The sequence below is a fragment of the Nycticebus coucang genome, chromosome 7, assembly GCF_027406575.1.
Source record: "Nycticebus coucang isolate mNycCou1 chromosome 7, mNycCou1.pri, whole genome shotgun sequence".
Lineage (NCBI taxonomy): Eukaryota > Metazoa > Chordata > Mammalia > Primates > Lorisidae > Nycticebus > Nycticebus coucang.
In genome coordinates, this window is record NC_069786.1 from 51,098,483 (window position 1) to 51,122,660 (window position 24,178).

At 32.1% G+C, this 24,178-nt stretch overlaps 1 non-coding gene across 1 annotated transcript; it reads left to right on the plus strand.

Moving 5' to 3' along the window:
- The first annotated feature begins 4,191 nt into the window (after positions 1-4,191).
- Positions 4,192-4,297, plus strand: LOC128590985 (U6 spliceosomal RNA). The gene has a single exon (XR_008381441.1). It is a non-coding gene; the product is annotated as a U6 spliceosomal RNA (small nuclear RNA).
- The last annotated feature ends 19,881 nt before the right edge of the window (positions 4,298-24,178 follow it).

Genomic DNA, 24,178 nt, shown 5'->3' on the forward strand with positions numbered 1-24,178 from the left:
GTCCCTTCTATACCATTTTTCTTAAGTGTTCTGATCATGAAGGGATGCTGGATATTGTCAAAAGCTTTTTGCATCAATTGAAAGAATCATTTGGTCCTTATTTTTTAGTTTGTTTATGTGCTGAATTACATTTATAGATTTACATATATTGAACCAGCCTTAAGTCCCTGGGATAAATCCCACTTGGTCATGGTGTATAATTTTTTTGATGTGTTGTTGGATTTTGTTTGTTATTATCTTTTTGAGTATTTTATCATCAATATTCATTAGTGATATTGGTCTATAATTTTCTTTTCTTGTTGGGTCTTTCCCTGGTTTGGGGATCAAGGTGATGTTTGCTTCATAGAATGTGTTGGGTAATATTCCTTCTTTTTCTATATTTTGGAAGAGGTTTAGTAATATAAGTACTAGTTCTTCTTTAAAGGTTTGGTAGAATTCTGATGTAAAGCCATCTGGTCCTGTGCTTTTCTTTTTGGGGAGATTTTGTATAGTGGATGCTATTTCAGAACTTGATATGGGCCTGTTCAATTTTTCCACTTCATTCTGGCTAAGTCTTGGTGGCGTACTTCCAGGTATTGGTCGATTTCTTTCAGATTTTCATATTTCTGATAGCAGAGTTTCTTGTAGTATTCCTTGAGGATTTTTTGAATTTCTAAGGGGTCTGTTGTTATTTCATCTTTACCATTTCTGATTGATGAAATTAGAGATTTTACTCTTTTTTTCCTGGTTAAGTTGGCCAAAGGTTTATCTATTTTGTTGATGTTTTCAGAAAACCAACTTTTTGATTTACTTATCTGTTGTATAATTCTTTTGTTTTCAATTTCATTTTATTCTGCTCTGATTTTGGTTATTTCTTTTCTTCTGCTGGGTTTGGGGTTGGAGTGTTCTTCCTTCTCCAGTTGCTTGAGATGTCCCATTAAGTTATAACTTCCTCTCTTTCCATTTTCTTGAGGAAGGCTTGCAGTGCTATAAGTTTCCCTCTTAGGACTGCCCTTGCAGTATCCCAGAGGTTCTGATAGTTCATGTCTTCATTGGTTTTTTGTTCCAAAAATTTGGTGATTTCCTTTTTCTTAATCTCATCTATAACCCATCTATCCTTCAGCATGAGATTGTTTTCTCATGCAATTCTTAAGGGACAAAAAAAGCCCCAGAAATGGTGAGTGCTCCTTTTGCCTGTCACCGATATTTCCATACCCTGAGCTCTCTAGAGACGCTAACCCCCCAGCACAGTGCTTGGTCTCTACTCTGCTTTGTTCTTTGTCAAATGATGATTCTCTTTCTACTTGCTCGGAGATACCTCATCCTTATTCTGCTTGAACATGTTTTGAACTTTTCTCAAGCTGAAAAACAAATAACAATTGAACTAAGGTTTTACATTCATAACTATGAAAAAATTTCAGAAGAAATATCTATTTACATTCTAGATTTAGTTCATCAATTAAGTATTTATAAATTGGAAAAAAATGATTTATAAGGTGTATGAAAATAAAATGACATCAATTTCTCTAATTCATTTTCTTGTTGCCCTTTTAATAGCATTATTTTCTTTAAATACTACATTAAATAAATTAGGTTCATTTTGGAAAAGATATCATTTTGAGAGATAATTTACATAGAAAATACACTCATTTTAAGTGTATAGTTTAATAAATATTGCAAAATATGTTCATGTGTGTAACTACTGATACAATTAAGATATGGAACATTGTCATCAACCAGAAATGTTACTTCAAGCCCCTCTGAGGTCACATCCCAGACCTTACTGCCCCTTCCCTCTAGATGACCTCTGATCTGTTTTCTTTAGTGGTTTACCTTATCTAGAATTTGATATGTATAGAATCATTTAGTACGTACTCTTTTGTGACTGAATTCATTTGCTTAGTATAATTAATCCATATTACTTTTTAAGCCAAGTAGTGTTTTGCTATATGACCATGCCACAACTTGTATATCTGTTTCTTTCTACATGTACATTTGATTTGTTTTTAGGTTTTTGCTGTTATAAATAAAAATGATTGTTCCTATAAAAATCTTTAGGTAGACATACTTATTTTTCTTTTTAGCTTACTGTTAAATATAATGAAATTAAAAAAAGTTAAATATTGTAACGTTGTCTTCTAGCTCAATTTGCCCCATGTACACATGGTTAGTGAGTTCTTTACTCTTTCAAATGATTGTTATGTGTATATACTACCCTACAGAGCTGTGTGTTGTTTTTACCTTCCCTTGTCTCTCCAAAGGCAGAATATAATACATATATCTTTGCAACTGGCTTCTTTATTTCGTATTCATTTTATTTTTAATCAACATAAACTTTTTAAATTTAATTCACATTATTTAAATTTTAACTTGTATATAGATTTATGTAACCATCACCATAGCAAAGAGACAGAATTATTCCCTCATTTCATAAAATTTCCTGGTGCTACCACTCTGTAGTCGAATCTTCCATCAACATCTAACCCCTGATAATCACTTATATGTCCTCCATCAATGTAGCCTTTTTGGAACATAAATGGAACTGTATGGTATGGAACTTTTTGAGACCAGTTTCTCCTACTTAGTAATATCTTTAAGATTTATCCAAGTTAATGTACATGTCAATAGTTTTCTTTCTATTGTGTATTTTTTTCATATTTTTCACTGTTGCTTTAATTATAATGTTTCTGTCCATTCATTTAAAAATATTTTAATGAACTTTTCGTTTTAAGATACTTTCAGATTTATAGAAAAACTATGAAGATAGTACACGGCTACTATATCCCCTTGCACTTAGTTCCCCCTCTGTTATTAATATCTTTTATTAGTGTATTTGTTGCAATTAAATAATCAATATTGATGTACTATTATTAACTGAAGTCCATAAATTGTTCATACTTCTTTCATTTTAATATAATCCTTTTCTATCCCAAGATCTCGTTCCTGATAACTGAGTTATGTTACTTGTCACATCTTCTTAGACCACCGGACCATAGTGGTCTCTCAGCCTGTACTTGATTTTAACAATTTTTGACAGTTTTCAGGAGAACTAGTCAGGCATTTTGTAGACTATCCTTCAATCAGGATTTGCCTAATATTTTTCTCATGATTACAGCGAAGTTATCAGTTTTTAGGAAAAATGTCACAAAAATTTACCTTTGTCATTTTCATCATAACCTATCAATGCTAGATACTGTCAACATGACATTACTGTTGATGTTAATTTGTTCATTTGACTAATTTATTCTTTTTTATTGCTGAATAATATTCCATTGTATGGATGCAACAAAGTGTACATTCATCCCCTAAAAACATCCTGTATAGTTTTGGAGATTGTGAATAGAGCTTCTCCTAATAATTGTGTACAGGTTTCGGTGAGGACATAAGATTTTCTTAGGTTAGGGAAAATATCCTCTCATGGTATTATCTGATCACTAGGTAAATGTAGATTTAACTTTTCAAGAACTGGCCACACTGTTTTCAAACTCTACCACTGAGTATTTGCCCCAGTGATGAATCACAGTTTCTGTTCACTGTTGTCACCAACACTTTCTTAGTGCTTTCTTTCTGAATATTTTGCCCTTTGTAGATGCATGTAGTGCTAATTCACTGTGATTGTATTTTGTAAGGGTTATTTACATATTTTAATTAGTTTTTTGACACTTCCATTGCAGAAAGTTTCTATTTACCTGCCTTCTAATATCCACAACATTGTCTTTTAAAGAATAGTTTGATTTAACTTCAATTAAGACAGTTTCTCATATTTTCTTTATATTTTTAGTATCCTAAGAAATCTTTGTCAAATGAAGACAAGGATATTTGTACACCTGATTTTTCTTGGCTTTTACCCCCACTCTCTGATCAATGACAATGTTCTACAATCTGTTAATTATTTAATGTAATCCATATTTATTTATATTTATCATCATGTTTAATCCATATTTATTGTTTCTTGAAACAAACTTTTTTGTTTCTGGATTCATTAATCTTTTCTTGCTCAGTTCATTCTCTCATTGTAAGATGTACAACAGGTAAATTTCTGAGCTCTTATATAAATAGAAACTTCTAGTCTTTATACAGTTATAAAGGTGGAAAAATCACTATGAATTTAAAGTATCTTTTCCGCTTGCTGAGAAATTTGAGAACAGACTTACTCACATTTTGTTAGATATAAACAAAAATAACATTGCAGTTTGAAAAAATAATTTGCCTGTGCTCACTTTCCCTGCATATATGCTAAAATTGGAATGATACAGAGAAGATTAGCATGGTCCCTACACAAAGGTGACACACAATGTATGAAGTATTCCATATTTTTGAGAGTAAGGAATTGGTGATACTGCAAATTATTAGAACCTCTATAGAAAACACTATGGAGATACCTCATTCTCTTATTTGGATGTATATTGGAATGTACTAATATACCCTCCATGCCTCTTCATTTACATTTCATATTTTATATCTCTTGACATCTTTTTAAGTTATATACAAAGACTTTCTTAGCTCCTTATCAATATCCATTCTGCTATCCAGGCTTTATAGCAAGTTAAAATTTATATTTCCATAAGCTTATTTTTTACTTCCAACATATTTAATATTTTGAAATAATTGCTTATTATACTATGCATAAGTTATTTCACTATTAAACATAATTTTATTTCAGTTTGCTCTGTCATTTGTTTCTTTGGCTTCCCCTTAATATTAAAATATTATTAATGTCGGATGTTAGGTTAAACGTACTTGATGTGGGCTTTGCAAACTCTGCGGAAGATTGTGTGTTGGAGTTCTCTTCAATAGTGAAAAACAGGGTACCTTTTCTCAGTAGTTGATGCAGCTGTGGTTTAACATTAGTGGGCTGTAGTGATTTGCTAACACAGTGTGCACTATGTCCCCCAAGGACTTCAGCCACTGAGGCCATCAGACACCAACCCTCACCGTCTTCTTAGTGAAATATCCAGAGTGCTTCTGAGAAACACCTCAAATTCCTCCCACTGTCTTGGCTTTCTAGCTTGTTTTATTACTGCTGTTTTCTTTCAAAGCAGTGCTGCAGGGAATCAGGCCATAGGTGATGTCCTTTCTTGGTTTTCAAAAATGATTTTAGTTGGGGTGGCGCCTGTGGCTCAAAGGAGTAGGGAGCCAGCCCCATATCCCAGAGGTGGCTGGTTCAAACCCAGCCCCGGCCAAAAACTGCAAAAAAAAAAAAAAAAATTATTTTAGCTGGTTAGTTAGTTAGTTAGTTACCTTTCTATGATATCAATGTGTGTTGTGCCCTGAAATTTCCTTGAATATCTATATAGGGAAATGTTGGATTTTTTACATGCCTATTTCCAATAAAGTCTATGGATAATTTGAATTCAGTGACTGGACATTAGAAACTGTTTGTAGACTACCTAATATTCATTCTCCATTTCTTATTTACTAATAACATTCCACTTTATTTGTAGTGGCTCTCCCCAAGCTAAAAATATATTTCATGCTTCTTTTGCAGCTAAAAGTATACATTTGACAAAGTCCTGGTCACAGAGATGTAAACACAATTCACTGGGTATGCCTTCTGGGAAAGCTCTTTATTAAGGGCTGACACAGCTGGCATGTGGGTCCTCTTGCTCTTTCCATTCTCCTTCTTCCTGCCTGGAATGTGGACTGGATATCTACAGCCACAACATCTTTGCTGCCTTCCCACCCGGTAAGACAAAGAGTTTATCATTTCCATTGACATAAAACAAATTCCTATACTGTAGTATGCTTGTGTCAATCCAGTTCATATGCCCACACCTGTTCCCTTATAAGATGTCTATATACAATTATGAGATGATTTATATTCCTAACTTTTTGGAACAATAATTCTCTAGGTAATTGCACCTGTCCTAATTGGCTTAGTTTACATAACACATATCCTTGAACCTGGAACCCTTTCTAACTCCATGGCCGCTAGATGATGGCAAAGCAGTAAAATGGATATTAAGAAGTCACCCTCAACATGGACTCTATATTTTTTTTTTTTTGTTACCCAGCATATATAAATCCCTTGTCTTACACATTGACAAATGCCACTCCTGTGCATAGTATAAAATGATCTCACTGCACAAGAAGATAATCAAAGCCTCTCTTCATTTAACATTTCATGTCATCTTTTAAGAACACTCCTAAGCATGGCCTATTCCACAATACTTTTCTTGGGGTCATTTACCACCTGCCGGGTTATCTTCCTTCCTCTGTGCCTCTAACTCACGTTCTGCTGCCTGAATCATTTCACTTGTCTCCTTGATGGAAACTATCATATTGTTTGTCTAACTGAAAGACCTCTTCATTGCTAGACACCTCTCAGTCATCTGTGTTTGCTTAGTTATTAATTCAATATTTAGATATTTGGTAATTATTCATTAAATTGTTCATGATTTATCAGGTCTATTTCATTTAGTTCATGTTTTCCTTGAACCTTTGCATTACTGGAATATCAGGAATGTGGGTAGAGACCAAATACAGTTATTTAGAGTTTTAAAAATTTTCCATGATAACTAAGCATCTCACTGCAAATATATTAATTTCTCTTAGAGTTTGGAATGCCTGTATAATAATCAAAGAAATTTAGAATATAACTATGTTCTGAAAAATGGTAATGGGCTACTTTTAGTTTAAATCAAAATTCAATTATTAAAATAACTCTTTGCTTTAGTGTGCACATGTGTCTCACCCTCTCTTCCTCTCCTCTTTCACTCACTACATGTCCACACACTAATGGAACCATTAGCATTTATTTACTTACAGTGATCAGCGAGGTTATGATGAGAGAACACAAATGCAATTGTAAGTTACAATAGCAGCACAGGATGCCTAATTGCATTGAGTTTCACATTCTACCATTTCTCTTCTTAAAAAGTAGTTTTCATAATTATTTTATGAAAAATATCAAGAGTGATTGTACCAGGGCACTGTAGTATTCGGAGAATTTTTAAATTAAAAAAAGGCATGTTCATAAATCAAAATCTTATCTTCTGGGAAAGAAGAGTTATTTTATTTTTAATTAGAGATCTTCAATTTAAACAAAGATGGAAACAGTAAGTGCAGAAAGACGTGAGCATAATGAATTAATTTCTATTTAGGAAAGAAAAACAAATGAAGATATATTTGTGGCACACACCCAGAAGATTTTTAAGCAGCAATAATAACCATAAATATATATTTTTTGAATTCTGCCTATATATCTGTCTCTATGGCTCTAAATAATGTCCGGGTTAAATGAAAATGTTCTCAGCTGAAGTGTACCATTACCTAGTCTATCCTTTATCAGCTTCATATGTACAGTTCTAAGGTAAACATGCATTGTACACTTGGAAATTTTGATTTCAAATCTTGACAGCACATTTCCAAAGGTATAACATCTTAATCAAATTTAAAAATAAAACATCCTAGTGCTGAGGTTGGCTGTAAACCTAAAATTATATAACATACATGTTTTTATGTTTTGTCAATTACATTTGAAATAGGGGACTGTTTGTTTCAGCCCTTCTAAAAATGAGATGAGGATGAGAAAACAACCTATTTCCTTATTAGGTTCAGGAGTCAAAGGACTCAGCCAGGAGCCGCAGGCTTCAAGAGCATAGAAGATTAAGACATATATTGGATTCATGATGGAGGGCAGAAAGTTCATTTTCAAAATAAAACAGAATTTTATTCATATTCCTTTTAAAATTCAGATTGCCATTTGCCAGCTGACCTGTGACACGGCAGCAGTGTATTACATTTTCAATGAGCAGTCTTTCTAGAGCTGCTAGTGGGAAAGACTGCTTCCTGGTTTCTAGGTTTGTATTTTTGTAAGTAAGATATTGTTGTCAGAATTTTAGATGGTGCAAATAGGGGCAAGGTAGCCTATTTATTTTTAATAAGCAGGAGATGTAAAATAGCATAGTCATCAACATTATGCATGGTATAATCCTTTAAAAAAAAATCACCACTGCTCAGGTAAAATATGCATAGGGGACCATCAAAGATGTGGATGCCAGCATCTCAATGAGAAATGAGGGCAGGCCAAAAAATGAATCTTTATTTAAAAAATAAATACATGTGAGTGCCTTTTTAAACAAGTTTTGGTAGAGTGCGAGTCAAGCAGAGGTTTTCTACAGTCAAGGACTAGATTTATCCAGCTCTCCATCTGTCAAAATTATATTATAGATGACACATATGCATAGATACAAGACCACTGATTTTCATATATATTAAAACCTGAAACTAATGCAGGATATGAAAACCTACAAACTGCTAAGCCAAAAGGCTTCCATCTAGAACTTATTTTCCACATTGTTTTAATTCTATTCTTTTCTGACCCTACAGTCAGAAAAAAATGGACATAGCATCAATGGAAATAAATAAAAATTAATGTTCATTTAAGGAAAAATAAAAATAGAAACTTTTAGAAAATATAAAGAAAATAAGAGAAGGGATTTACTCATCTTTAATTTTGAGCCTGCTCTTTTGAGTCAGTATTTCAGGTACATACCTTGAAATGTTGGAAAGTGATCTTAGGACAAGGATGAAGACAATTCTTTTTTTTTTTTTGGCCAGGGCTGGGTTTGAACCCACCACCTCCAGCATATGGGGCTGGCGCCCTACTCCTTTGAGCCACCGGTGCATCCAATTCTTAATATAAAATAAACAGGGTTGATGTCATAAAAGTAGACAGCTAGCCATGATGATATGTGTGACTAAATTGAGTTGCCTCTAACCAAGGCAATGCCGTCCTTACTTCATTTCTGAGAATAGCTTTGTGATGAGTTACATGTGTGCTATTTTAGTTAACTTCTCCAATGAGGAACAAAGGAAAACAGACAAAGCAGTTTTGTCTATTTGATTTGGTACCATACTTTTAAAGTAGAATCCAATAGAGGAAGAAAAAACCCTTAAATTTATATTTACTTTGAAGAAATGCTGTATATATATGTGCATATTTTTCTCACATTTAGTAATAATAGCATATTTACTAGGTACAAAGTATTAGCTTTAATCCATTTGCTTCATTTAAAGATATTATTGGTTTGTAAGTATATCTCTTAAAGCTGTCTTCTGTATCTATAAATGAAATTGTATCCAGCCAGAGAATTTTTGGGAAAAACAAAAACCTCGTCATTGAGTTTTATGTCTTCTTATCAATGGCAATACACACCTTCAACATTATATAAATTATTCTTAATACTTTAAATGGAATGAAAATGATTTCACTTTAAGAAAAGCTATTGTAAAAACAGATTATTTCTGATATAATTTAGAATTCATGATAGAAAAACTAATATGGATATCCTTCTTAGACTTTTCTCAAACGTGTTTGCATGCTTTTTAACTGCAGTTTAGTTTTTGTAAAATCTCAGAATTATGATCCATGACATATCAAAGCCCATTTGACATTTTAATGGACAATCTGCAAATAAAAGTTCATCTGATCTTTTTTTAACTTTCACATTTAAAAGAAATAAACATATTTTCATTTTATGAAATTCTAAAACCATTGATTTTGAATATTTGGCTTTTGATGTCCTTTGTAGTCAATGGGGAAACTGGAGACTTTAATTTGTCACTAGCTTTGTTCTATTTTAATTACTGAAATACATTTTTGTAATATATTACTTCTATTACGTTCAAAAGGAAAGAAAAATCTTTCGATTCTCTTGAAAGAAAGAGACAGAAAACGAAACAACAGAGGGAGAAAAAGTGGGAGGGAGAGAGAGTGAAGGAGGAAAGTGGAGAGGAAACAACAAAGGGATGGAGGAAAAAAGGAATAAAGGGAAAAAAGAAAAAAAGAAAATCCTAAACAAACAAACAAATTTGAAATGCAGCAGAAGTGCTTTGGGATAATTTGATTTGCATGTACCATATGTCAAATCATGTACTCCCCTTCCCCTAAGCACACACCCCAAACATCACTAGAAGCCTGCAATTCCTGATATCCTGACTTGGTCTATGCCAAAATATTGGTCCATTGTGCCTAAACCTAGCACTATAGAGCAGACTTCATTACATCGCATGGAAAATGACTGTCAAAATTGATGAAATTAGCGTCTTTTGAGCTATAATGTGCTTGGCATATGTCCCTGGAAATGTTTTCCAGTAGCTCACACAAGCACCAAACAAAATTGTGTTTCTTTTTATTGACTAACAATAAATTGATATATTTTTAATTTAAAGAAAAAGTTTCAAGCCAGAGACGTAACCAGTTCAACCCCAAACAAAAAAAATATACCCCAAATTTAGCAATAAATTTGATTGAGATTGAGATTGCTTCTTCACTGAGCTAATTCTCCCAGAATCCACCGTTCATCTCATTCCTTATAAAATACAGAATTCTTAATTGGTCTGTGCTTCTCCAACATGTTTTTAATGAAAACGCAGCACATAACTCTTAGTTTGTTGGCTGCCAGAGCCCAATTTACAAAAGTGGGAGTGCGAGATAAGAAAAGAGTACATCTGCAAAGCAGGCTGCGCAATGAATCACACGGTGCCAGAGTTGAGTAGAATATAATTGAGTCCAACATCTCTGAGCACTTTCACCATAATTAATGATAATCTGTAACAGAGGAATCTGAGATTCCAGTTCAGAGAACTGTTTAATTAGGCCAAGTAATGAAAGCAGAAGCAGTACAAGAATATGGCCTGTCTCATGATTAATGATTCATGCTACTGAACACAAAAGTGCCGCACCGTTAACTCTAATGGATGCTGCATCTCTCTGGCATTTACAAAATAGTGAAATGCATGCATTTTTGTATTTTAAAGATGTAACTGGCAGTATCCCTTTCTGAGCTATTTACATGATAAATATGGTTCCGAAGGTAACTGTCTTCTTCCCAGGATCTTTGCTCTGGGGTAGTTTAAGATGAATATGGTATCTACCTCTACATCAGTATTAAGGTAACTGCCATTCCCCTGCACAGGATAATTAACACTTTCACTTTCACTTTCCAAGTTAGTAAAACAGTATTTTCAATGTTACTATTTTGGCATTATAAAGATGTGTCTTTTATTGATCAAATTATTCATCTTAATCTTTACATAATAGTCACTCCTTAACAAAATGATAAAAAAAATAGGTTGATGATCAAATGTTAAGTACAGAACAAATAAGGCATGCTGACAGTTATTTTTGGAGGTCAGGGTATATAATGTCCTCTCAGTGTACAGTAATTTAATGTTGGGATTGCTCTGCGAATATAGGGGACAAGAGAAAAGAATGGTTGGCCTGAGGCCTTAACTTACAAACCTGCAAATTATGTAGGTTTTCTGCCATGACTTACTCTGCTTTTCAATAAAATAAGAAATAGTACTTATCAGAGGGAGTGCAGAATTGTACCTTACATATGCAACATCTGTGATAAGACAACTTCCATAACAAAACACGTGTACTCTATTTACAGCAAAATTAAGTCTCTTTAGGTGTCTGCTGCAGAAGCTTCTGTAATTCATCACCCACTGAGATTCATACTGATTCAGAAGACAACTTTATCCATTACATGGATTAAAAGAAAAGATGTCTGTATGTTTCATTCTCCTTACTCTACCTTCCAATACATAGGGACACTTAGTCAATCACAAAATGCAGCAGATTTTGTCAATCACAAAATCTGAATGTGTTTGACATTCAGATATCTCCTGTTGGCCAAATAGAATGTATGATTTCACAAACAATTATTTCCAGGATTGTCAATAAATTTGGATGTACATAATCCCAGAACAATAGGTAGAAACATGAAATTTCACTGTTTATTTTCAATTAGGTCAAGGAAAACTACTCGATTTTATACATCTTTTACTTAACCTACCTAAAGAGAGATTTGCTCTTTCAGAAATATTTTGTAGAAAATTAGTGATGACAACAAAATGTAAATGCAGCAGTTATAAGAAGCAATAAGGAATCATAATTTATTCTAAAATTTGAAATTACATATTTGTGTACCTATATATCTTTGGCTAAATGTTACTATACAAACTTTAAAGTTCAAACCTTTTAAATTTTGTAAGAATGCTCACTTGCAAAAGTAAGTCAGTGTTTGGGTGGACTGTATTTATACAAACCATGATTGATATGTCTTATAACTACAGATGATATATACATCATATACAAGATAAACAATTTTCTTTTGAAAAATTAATACATTTACATTCCTTTTGGAAAGATATATGGAGAACACTCAGAGATCTAAAAATAGATCTGCCATTCAATCCTGTAATTCCTCTGCTGGGCATATACCCAGAAGACCAAAAATCACAACATAACAAAGATATTTGTACCAGAATGTTTATTGCAGCCCAATTCATAATAGCTAAGTCATGGAAAAAGCCCAAGTGCCCATCGATCCACGAATGGATTAATAAATTGTGGTATATGTATACCATGGAATACTATGCAGCCTTAAAGAAAGATGGAGACTTTACCTCTTTCATGTTTACATGGATGGAGCTGGAACATATTCTTCTTAGTAAAGTATCCCAAGAATGGAAGAAAAAATACCCAATGTACACAGCCCTACTATGAAACTAATTTGGGACTCTCACATGAAAGCTATAACCCAGCTACAACTTAACAATAGGGGGAAGTGGGAAGGGGGGGGTGGGTAGAGGGAGGGGAATCGGTGGGATCACACCTGTGGTGCATATTACAGGGGTATTTGCGAAACTTGGTAAATGTAGAATGTAAATGTTTTGGCACAGTAACTGAGATAATGCCGGAAAGGCTATGTTAACCACTGTGATAAAAATGTGTCAAATGGTTTATGAAGTGAGTGTATGATGCCCCATAATCATATCATTGTATACAGTTATGATTTAATAAAAAAATTAAAAAAAAAAGAAAAATTAATACATTTAATTAAAGAGCTTCAAATGAGTTCTTATATAGTTTCAGCTAGTTTGATTTTTGATATTTTTATATAATTTTCTAGATTAAAACTATTTCCTAATAATACTGTTATTGGATACATGTACTGTAGATGATAAAAAGAAAGGAGAATGAGCATTGTGGTGTGTAGGAACGAAGAAATCACATTAACAATTTTTTATACTGCATAAGAATACCTAACATTTTTTAAAGAATGTCTACACACCAGGCCCCAGGCTACACAATTTCATACATTACCTTATTTAGTTTTTATTATTTAAAAAAACTAATGGAATAGACACTACAATTAACTACAATTATCCAAATTTTATAGGTGAGCAGGTTCAAGCTAGTTTATGTGCCTAAAAAAAAAAAATTGTTAAATCCTATAATAACAATGACTTAATAAATGGAAATGTATCTGAAGACCACAGTGTCTTCAGGAAGTCAGAATTCTGTCTTTCCTTTCTGCCTTACTAAGCACATCACTATAGGATCATAGATGGCTGGTAAGTTCCAGTTAGTGCATTCAGACTCTAATCAACAGGAACTGTGGGAACTTAAAAAGAATTTGCCCCATCTTTTCAAGAAACCTTCTTATAATTACTATACAGCTTTTCAAATTAATTATACAGGCAAGAACCTTGCCACATAGTCCATATAACATAGGCTGCTAGTATCAACTTTAATCTTGGTAGCAATGTGATAAACTCAACATTAGGTTTCTATCACTAAGGAGGGTGGGAAGAAAAGATAGCCAAGACACAGACCTATGTAGCGACTTTCAAGCTCTTATGGAGTTCTTAATAGTGGATTCAAAATTTTAAAATAAGTCTGTCCTTTATATAGCTCTGTAGTATTCCATGGTATATGTATACCCCATTTTCTTAATCCACTCATGAATACATAGGCACTTAGTTTGATTTCACATTTTTGCAATTGTGAATTGGGATACCCTAAACAATCGAGTTCAGGTGTCATTTTCATAAAATTACTTTTCCTTTAGATAGATAGCCAGTAGTGGAATTGCTAGATCAAATGATATGTCTACTTTTAGTTCTTGGAGAATTATGCGTACTGTTTTCCTTAGAGTTTGTACTAATTTATAGTCTTGACCAAAAAGTATATCAGTGTACCTTTCTCTGTGCATCCACACCAGCATCTGTTGTTTTGGATTTTTTAATAAAAGCCATTCTAGGGGCAGTGCCTATGGCTCAAAGGATGCCGGTCCCATATGCTGGAGGTGGCGAGTTCAAATCCAGCCAAAAAAAAACTGCCAAAAAAAAAAAAAAAAAAAGCCATTCTAACAGGAGGAAGATTAATTAATTGTGGCCTTAATTTTCATTTTGCTGATGATTATGATGTTGAACATGTTTTCTCATTTGTTGACCATTTTTTCAATCTTCTTTGGAAAAATTCATATCTTTTGCCCACTTTTTAACTTTATTTTCCTTGCTGATATGTTAGAGTCCTTTTTAGATTCTGGATCTTAGTTTTTATCACATGTATAGTTTGTGAATATTATCTCTCATTCAGCAGGTTGTCTACTAACTGTTGACTGTTGACTTTGCTGTGCAGAATCTTTTCAGTTTAATTAAGTACCATTTATTTATGTTTATATTTTTTGTATTTTATTTTTTTGTCATCAATAAATTCTTTGCCTATGTCAAATCCAGAAAAGTTTATTCTGGATTTTCTTCTAGAATAAACACAGTTTATTCTGTGTTTTCTTCTAGAATTTTTATGGTTTTGAGACAGACATTTAAGTCTTTAATCCATCTTGAGTTCATTTTTGTTTTTGTTTTTTTTAACTTCCAAGTGTTTATTGCTAGTTTATAGAAGTACAGTTGATTTTTTTTAGTGATAAATTACATCCTAATTTTATTTATTTATTATTTTTTTTTGCCATTCCAATCATTTTTTTTTATTTATTAAATCATACCTGTGTACATTGATATAATCATGGGGCATCATTCACTAGCTTCACAGACAATTTACCAAGTGAACATGATGAGTTAGGAATCCAGTTTTATTATTCCGGATATGACTATCTAGTTTTCCTAGCACTATTTATTGAATAGGGCTACCCTTCCCCAGCATACGTCTTAGTCTGCTTTGTCAAAAATCGGATAATTGTAGTCTGTAGTTTTTCCTTTCTTTTTCTTTCTTTCTTTTGGATTTTTTTTTTCTGTGTCCTTTCCTTGCTTTGTTATCAGAGTGATAATGACTTCATAGAATAAGTTAGGGAGGATTCCTCCCTTCTTAATATTATGGAGCAATTTCCATAGAATAGGTGGCAGTATTTCTTTGTAGGTCTGGTGGAACTCAGCTGGAAATCCTTCTGGTTCTGGACTTTCTTTGGGGGGAAATTCTTTTATTACTGTTGCAGTCTTGCTACCTACTTTGGTAACTTTTCTTTCCTAAATAAACTAACAAATTCTCCAAGTTTTAAGGCTGCTGTTTTAGGTATTTGTTTATTTTTCTAAAGAAGGAATCTGCTTCTTTAAATTGCACATGTGGATATAAAAACCATTTAGTAATAGCACACACTTGGTAACAATTTCAATATGATAGTAAATATATCATGATTTCTGAGATATTTACATATAAAAATGTATATATTTGATTAGATGAACTATAAAGTACTTATTGAAACGAAGAACTCAATGGATGGATCAAGTAGCAAAACAGACATAAATGGAGATAAAATGAGTGAATCATGGAATAAATTGGAGGATATAAAACAGAATTCAGAAAAAAAGTGACAGAAAATTCAAAAATTACATGGAACATGAAGTTCATACCCCATACATTTATATAAGTAAAATATAATTTAAAAACATGAATAAACCAGTTAGAGTGATAAGTAGAAGAAGAATATTCACTATATAGATCTTAAGACTTATGGAAGGAGAATATAAAAAATTGGGAAGAGGATATAATGAAAGAAATAATAGAAAGTTACCCAAATGTAACAAAACAAATAAACAACAACAACAAAAAACACAAAACATTAGTCTAGATGTTCAGAAAGCTCACTGACCTCTGAGCTAGAGAACTTAAATACAGAAGAAAATCTTCATATTCATAAAAGTAAAATTTTAAAATTTTAAAGAAAGAGCAATTTTAAAACAGCCAGGATTAAAAGACAAGTTGTCAAAAAATAAGTCACAATTCGAATAACAGTAAATATCTTTTCGTAAAAAAAATGCCAATGGTCTTTTCCCAGCAAGAAATTCCAAGGGCAATGCGTTTTAATGATACTATTTTACTTAGTAAAAATATGATGATTATATTCAACTACAAAATAATTTACTCAAATTATTAGTTCTCAGCAAAAATATATAAATATCTAAATGTCTCCACTTAGATATTTATACCTAGTTAAACTTTCAACTTACAATGTCATGCAAATGAATACTGAAAAGGTTTTATATAACCTTATCAGTTATATAAAATCTCTGGCTACAATAACACAGGCTGAGTCACAGACTGGCCTCTACTCCCCACCACAAGGTTAGGCAGCACTGAGTGTCTAAGTACAATTGTCTCCTGAGGGAAAGGGGGCAGGAATGTGGAGAGACACTGTTTCTGAGATGTAGGTGCAGAGGGAAATCTCAGAATTTTTACTAAAGAGGGAGCTTAGAACATAGAAAAAACTACTTCAGCGAATAATCCCTACTTTAAGCACATGGTTATAACAGAGGAATATAGCTAAATTTTCTTTTTTTGTAATGGAAAGTGCATTTATTTCATGTTAATGTGAGGGAACAAACAACTAGGTCAAAATATTCAATTTTGTTAGTCTTTCTATGTTATGTCCTACACACAAAAGGTGTGCCAACCTCCCCCATCCCATGCCCATTCAATGAGAGCAGCACACCTTCCTCCCCTCCCCCTTCCTCATTATCCCTCTCCTAACTGAATTGAAATGAGTTTTTCTCTTATGTGGGCATGTATTAGCTCATCTGCTGGCTTCATAATAGCATGAAGTACATGGATATTTTCTTTTCCATTCTTGTGATACTTTACTAAGAAGAATGTGTTTGAACTCCAACCAGGAAATTACAAAAAATGTGACATCACCATCTTTTATATGGCTGAATAGTATTCCCTAGTAGCATATACCACAATTTGTGAGTCCATTTCTGAGTTGATGAGCATTTAGATTGTTTCCATGTCTTGGTGATTGTAAATTGAGATGTGACAGTTTAGTGCAAATGTCCTTATGATAAATAATTTTTTTTTTCTTCTGGGTAGATTTCTAGCCATGGGATTATGAGGTCAAATGGGAGACAACTTCAGTTCTCTGTGGATTCTCCATACTTCTTTCCAAAGAGGTTATATTAGTTCAAGTCTCACCAATAGTGTAAATGTCTTCCCCTCTCTTCACCTCCGCACCAGCATCTGCAGCTTTGTGACTTTGGGATGTGGGATAATCTTACTAGGGTTAGGTAAATTGGAAGATAAATCAGTGGAAATTATTCAAACTGAAACATGAGGAAAAAGGAATTTATAAACTAACACATCATTGAAGAGATCTCAAGTAATACTAATAATTCTATCATATATATACCTGGAATCTACAAAGGAGAAAAGAAAAGGAAGAACAGGGAAAAAGAAACTTAAAGTGATAGTGGCTGAAAATTTTCTCATACTATTAGAAGACATCAAACTATATGTATAAAAATCTCCAGAGCCTCAAATAAGGTAAATACCACCAATATCAATACCTGTACATATCATATTAAAAGTGTTGAAGCATATTTAAAATTAATATTGAATTAGCCAAAGAAAAAGTGATTAATTACATAAATATGAATCAAATGTTTTAAAAATTAGAACAGACCTTTCATCAAAAATTATTCAAGTCAGAAATAGAGTGAAACATTTAAAGGGCTGAAAGAAAATAAACAGATCTGTCAACCCAAAATTCTAAACGCAGCAACAATATTTTTCAAAAACGAAGAATTAACAACATACTGAGAAACAAAACTTGCATTGTAAGAAATGGCAATGAAAGGGTTTTAGGTGGAAGGACCATAATGCCAGATAGAAACAGAAATCCATACAAAGAAATGACAATTTTCTAAATATGAAAAGAAAATAAATACAAAGAGATATTTTTTATTTCTTATTTATCTTACATATCTTAGTGATAGTCTATAGTGAATATATTAGCAACGTGTTCCACATACATGACAAAAATAACATTCATCTGTTTACAGAAAAGAAAATTTGAATTTGGGAGTATACTTTTATAGGTTCATTACCTACACTTAAAGCAATATATTATTTGAAAGTGATTGTAATTAACCAAAAATGTACATGGCAAATATTAGGTTTAGAAATTTTAAAAATAGCTATAAATAGTAATGAGATAAAAGGGTACAATAAAAAAATTCTTATTAATTACCCTTAAAGGAGGCCTCATTAGAGTAGGGAAAATAATTAAAGAGAAACAACTAAAAAACAATAGATTTAAATCTACCACAGCATCAATTATATTAAATATAAATAGTCTAAACAAACCAATTAAAAGAAAGAGATTATTAAATTGTTAGATGAAGAGGCAGGAACAAGACATAAATATATGCTACCTTTAAGAAATAAATTTTTAAAATAGAGTTATAGATGAGAAAAATAAAAGAGTAAAAAAGGTTTATTATGCAAATATTAATAAAAATAACCTGGGGTGGCTATTTTAATAACAAAGTATACTTCAAAACAAAGCTGATTAAAGATAAAGAGAGATATCATGTGATGATGAAAGGGTCTATTCAATAGGAAATCAGAACAATACTAAATGTGAATGTACAACTTATCAAAACATGAAAATTCATCAATAACTGCAAAAGTAGACAGAAAATCAACAAAGTAATAAAAGGCTGAAAAATGTTGTAAATCAACATTTACAAATCTTTGTTCTTCCTTCTACTTGGTCTAATTAATGATTACAGAGAGATAGCAGAATGCATATTATTTTCATGAAATATTTTCTGGGCAATAAAATCAACTCAAAAGAACATAGAATAAATAGAAATATAAATGTATGCATTTACTAAAATGAAATTAAACTGGAAATTATTAAAAGAAAGTTATTGGGAAAGTATATTTGAAAATTAAAAAACACATTTCTTAAATAAAATAAAGTCATGAGGAAAATTAGAAAATTTTTTGACTTTAATAAAAGTTAAAATAGCATTTTAAAACTAGGGGAGGCAGTTTAAGCAGCACTTAGAAGGAAAGTTGGTTAAATTGAATGCTATAGTTGTATAATTATTCAAAATATACATATTTGTGCAAATATATGATCTATCATAGAGAATATTCTTACTGATCTTACAAACAATAAAAGGATAATAAGAGAATAAATAAATAAATATTATGTACTGTAATCTCATAAATGCAACAATTTCAGTGAAATGTATAAAATTCTTAAAAGTCTCAAACAATCAAAGCTTACTCTAGAATACATACAACGTCTGAATTTTATGTTTATTTGTTGAATTAATAGGTAACTTCAGACCAATAGGGTTTCACTGATAGTATGTAATAAACATTTAAGGAAGAAATAACATCAATTCAACACAATATCTTTCAGAAACTTGAAATAAAGTGAATATTTTCAGCTCATATTATGAAGCGTCCATTACTTTGATACCAAAACCAGGAAAAAGATAAAAGAATATAAAATTTTAGACCAGAATTTCTTGAGAACATATGCATAAAAATCCTCAACTGATCCATGGAAATTATTTTCTTTAATATTAAAAAAAAAGTTTTATTGCTATAAAGCTCTTGCTATAATTATTAAAAAGCCACACTTTAGTCATTCTTTAACTTTTAAATATAAGGTGATAAAATGTTCTAAAAATATATATTAGCAAATGAAATCATTGATTTATAAAAGGAATAACACATCATGGCCATATGTAGTTTATCCTGAGGATCCAAAGTTACTGTATGTTTAAACACCAATCAACATAAATCACATTATCTACAGGTCTACATACATTTATTATAAAAAAAGCAAAATAATAAAATGAAACAAAAATAGTCTGATACAATTTAATGTCAGTTTTTAATAATAAAAGTGTTACCCAACTGAAAATAGAAAAAATTCTTAATCAGATAAAAACCTTCAGAACTACTGCTAACATCATATTAAATGGTTAAAAAAAAAAAATCTTGTTTTCTAACCCCTCAATGATCTGAAACAAGGTAAGGTTATTTTCTCTCACCATTTCTATTCAACATCATACTGTAAAGCTCAATAATATAAAAGACAAGAAAAATAAATTAAAATTATAAAGATTTGAAAGGAAGAAATAAAACTATTCCAATCATTAGATTACAGAATTGTCTGCCAGAAAAATTCAGAGAATCACCAAAATGAAAATAATGAATAAATGAATTAGTCGATAGGTTCCATTGGCAACAAATATTAGTTGTATTTCTATATATAAGAGATAAAAAAATAGGAATTCAAATGAGATTGAAAGATACTACCATTTACAGTATCATCAAAAGCATGACATATTTAGGTATAGGTCTAAAAAAAAAAGTATGATTTGTGGACATTGATTTTATACTCTGAGATGTTACTGTATTTCTTGATCACTTCCAGGAGTCTTGTGGTTGAGTCTCCGGGGTTTTCTAAATATAAGAATATATCATCAGCAACAAGAGATAGCTTGACTTCCTCTGCTCCCATTTGCCCTTAATATTCTTCTTTTGCCTGATTACCTTGACTAGAGCTTCCAGAACCATGTTGAATACTAGTGGTGATAGAGGACTTCCTTGTCTTGTTCCAGTTCTAAGTGGAAAAGCTTTCAGTTTTACATCATTCAGTATGATATTGAATGTGGGTTTACTATAAATGGCTTCAATCAGTTTAAGAAATGTGCTATCTATGCCTAATTTCTTAAACATTCTTGTTAGAAAAAGATGCTAAGGTGTACCCCTATGGTGCATCTTACAAGGGTACATGTGAAACTTAGTAAATGCAGAATATAAATGTCTTAACACAATAACTAAGAAAAATGTCAGGAAGGCTATGTTAACCAGTATGATGAAAATATGTCAAATGGTCTATAAAACCAGTGTATGGTGCCCCGTGATCGCATTAATGTACACAGCTATGATTTAATAATAAAGAAAGAAAGAAAGAAAAAGATGCTGAATTTTGTCAAATGCTTTTTCTGCATCTATTGAGAGGATCATACAGTCTTTGTTTTTCCTTCTACTTACGTGATGAATTACATTTATAGATTCTGTTTTTCTTTCTACTTATATGGTGAATTACATTTATAGATTTGGGTATGGTAAACCAACTTTGCATGCCTGGGATAAAGCCTACTACTTAATTGTGATGTATAATTTTTTAATGTGTAGCTGCCTTCTATTTGTTTGTGTTTGTGAAATATTTAGCATTTTTGCATTGATATCTATTGGTGAAATTGGTCTGTAGTTCTCCTTTTCGTTGAATCCTTCCCTGGTTTTTGGTATTAGGGTTATGTTCACTCCATAAAATGTGTGGGGCAAGATACCTTACTGTTTAATGTTTTGTAATAGGTTCTGCAGAGTAGGTATAAGCTCTTCCTTGAATGTGTGATAGAATTCTGGTGTGAAGCCATCTGATCCAGGGACTTTTTGTGTTGGGAGCTTTTTTATCATTTCTTCAACTTTAGTATTTGATGTTGGTTTATTCATGATATCTATTTCTTCCTGGTTAAGGCTGAGGAAGTTATGTGATACTAGGTATTGGTGAATTTCTTCCACATTGTCGAATTTGGGGGCCTAGAGTTTTTTGTAGCAATTGGAGATAATCTCTTGTAGCTCTGTGGTAAATGTTTATAATAGTGAAGTTGAGAAGGAAACAAGGACACAATACTCTTCACAGTCATTTCAAAGAAAATGAAATACCTGGGAATGTACCTAACAATGGAGGTTAAAGATATTTACAATGGGAATTATGAAGTCCTAAGAAATGAAATAACAGAAGACATTAAAAAATGGGAGAATATACCATGGCTGAGAAGAATCAGCATTGTTAAAATGTCTACACCACTAAAAGTAATCCATGGATTTAATTCAATGCCTGTTAAAATACCAACATTATACTTTGAAGAACTGGGAAAAATAGTTCTTCATTTTGTATGGAACCAAAAAAAAAAAAATGTGTATTCCCAGAGCAATTCCTAATAATAAATTCCAGCAGACTTCAGGTTATATTACAAGTACACAATTATCAAAACAGCATGGTATTAGCACAAAAAGAGACATAGACATATGGAACAGAATAGAAAACCAGAGATGAAACCAGCCTCTTATTACCATCTGATCTTCAATCAAGAAAAGCATACACAAGGGAAAAGAATCCCTATTCAAATAAATGGTGCTGTGAGAACTGGATAACCACATGTAAAAGATTGAAACTGGACAAGTACCCTTCAGCGCTTACAAAAATTGACTCCAGAGGATCAAATATTTAAATCTAAAGCACAAAATGATAAAAATCCTAGAAAAAAGCATGGGAAAAACTCATAAGGAAGCCAGCCTCAGGAAATATTTTATGAAGAAAACTTCAGTGATAATTGCAACATCAAAAATAAACAAATGGGACTTAATTAAGCTGAAAAGCTTCTGCACAGCTAAGGACACAGCAAGTAAACAAATAGACAACCTTCAGAATGGGGAAAGATATTTGCATGTTATGAATATGACAAATGGTTGATATCTAGAATCTACAGAGAACCCAAATTAATCAACCAAAAAGAATGAACAATCCTATCTATCACTGGACAAGAGACATGAACAGAACTTTCTCTGACGAAGAGAGACAAATGACCAGCAAACATATGACAAGACGTTCATCATCCCTGATCAAAACCACCCTGACACATCACCTTGCCCCAGTGAGAAAAGCCCACATCCCCAAATCCCAAAGCTGCAGATGCTGATGCAGATATAAAGAGAAGGGAACATTTCTGCACTGTTGTTGGGATCATAAACTAATACAGCCTCTTTGAAAAGAAGAATGGAGAATCCTTAAATTACTCAAAATAGACCTTTCATTTGATCTCACATTCCTATTACTAGGCATTTACCCAGAATAAAAAATAATCATTTTATCATAAGGACATTTGCACTAGATGATTTATCTCAGCTCAATTTATAATCACCAAGATGTGGAAACAACCCAAGTGCCCATCAACCCATGAATTGTTTAATGAACTGTGGTATTTGTATACCACGAAATACTATTCAGCCATAAAATAAGACTGAAACTTTACTTTTTTTGTATTAACCTGGATAGAGTTCAAGAACATGCTCTTTCGTTAAGTATCACAAGAATGGAAAAGCAAACATCCAATGTACCCAATATTAGTATGAAGCCAGTGGATGAATTGATATACGCCTACACAAGAGAAAATTTCAATTTAATTCAAGTTGGGGGAGGAAGGGAAGAGCAACAGGGAGGGGTGGGAAGAGGGAAGAAATTGGTGTGCTCTCACCTAATGGGCCCTATGTAGAGGTAGATGGCACAATTACAACAGAGACCTTACCAAAGAAACATGAAGATTGCCACCTAATTATTTGTATCCTCATATTAATCTGAAATTAAAAAAAATTAAAAATAAATTTAAAAGTGTGCAACATCTATATACTAAAAGCTACAGAATACTGATTAAAGAAAATAAAGACACCAAATAAACAGAGAGATGTTGTGTTTATTGGTTAGAAAGCTCAACATTAAGATGTTAATTTTTCTTAGATTGATTGCAAAATACCCTCCACTATTGGACTATAATAATTTTGAAGTTAGGATTTAACCTAATGGCCTCATGTGCATTAAGACTTCAGGAGACTCTTGGGATTAATTTAGGAAGGCAGGAACATGACTAGTGTTAAAAAGATATTTACAGTATTAGATCACAAATGCAGTAAGATGATTTCATGATTACATAACTCAGTTTTTTATGTAAGCTGCATTATTTTAATATGATGGGATCACAAATGTGAGGAAGATATGACATGTAGGCTAAATAATTTTTCTTTAAAATCTATGATAAAATATAGTTATCTAATTAGAAGAAAGCGTAATGAATAAGGTATGGAACACACAATTTAAGTGGATACAGAATTCAATGAGAATTTCTAAGATTTTAGATTTTTTTCACCAATCACATAATTGATGTCTATAGAGTAATAGGAATTTTCAAGTCCAACTGGTATCAATTTTTCTGTACTCATTTCCAAATTTATTTCTTTTGTGTTCATATTTTATAAGGGGGAGACAAACAATGAATGAACAAATAATGTAAATATATA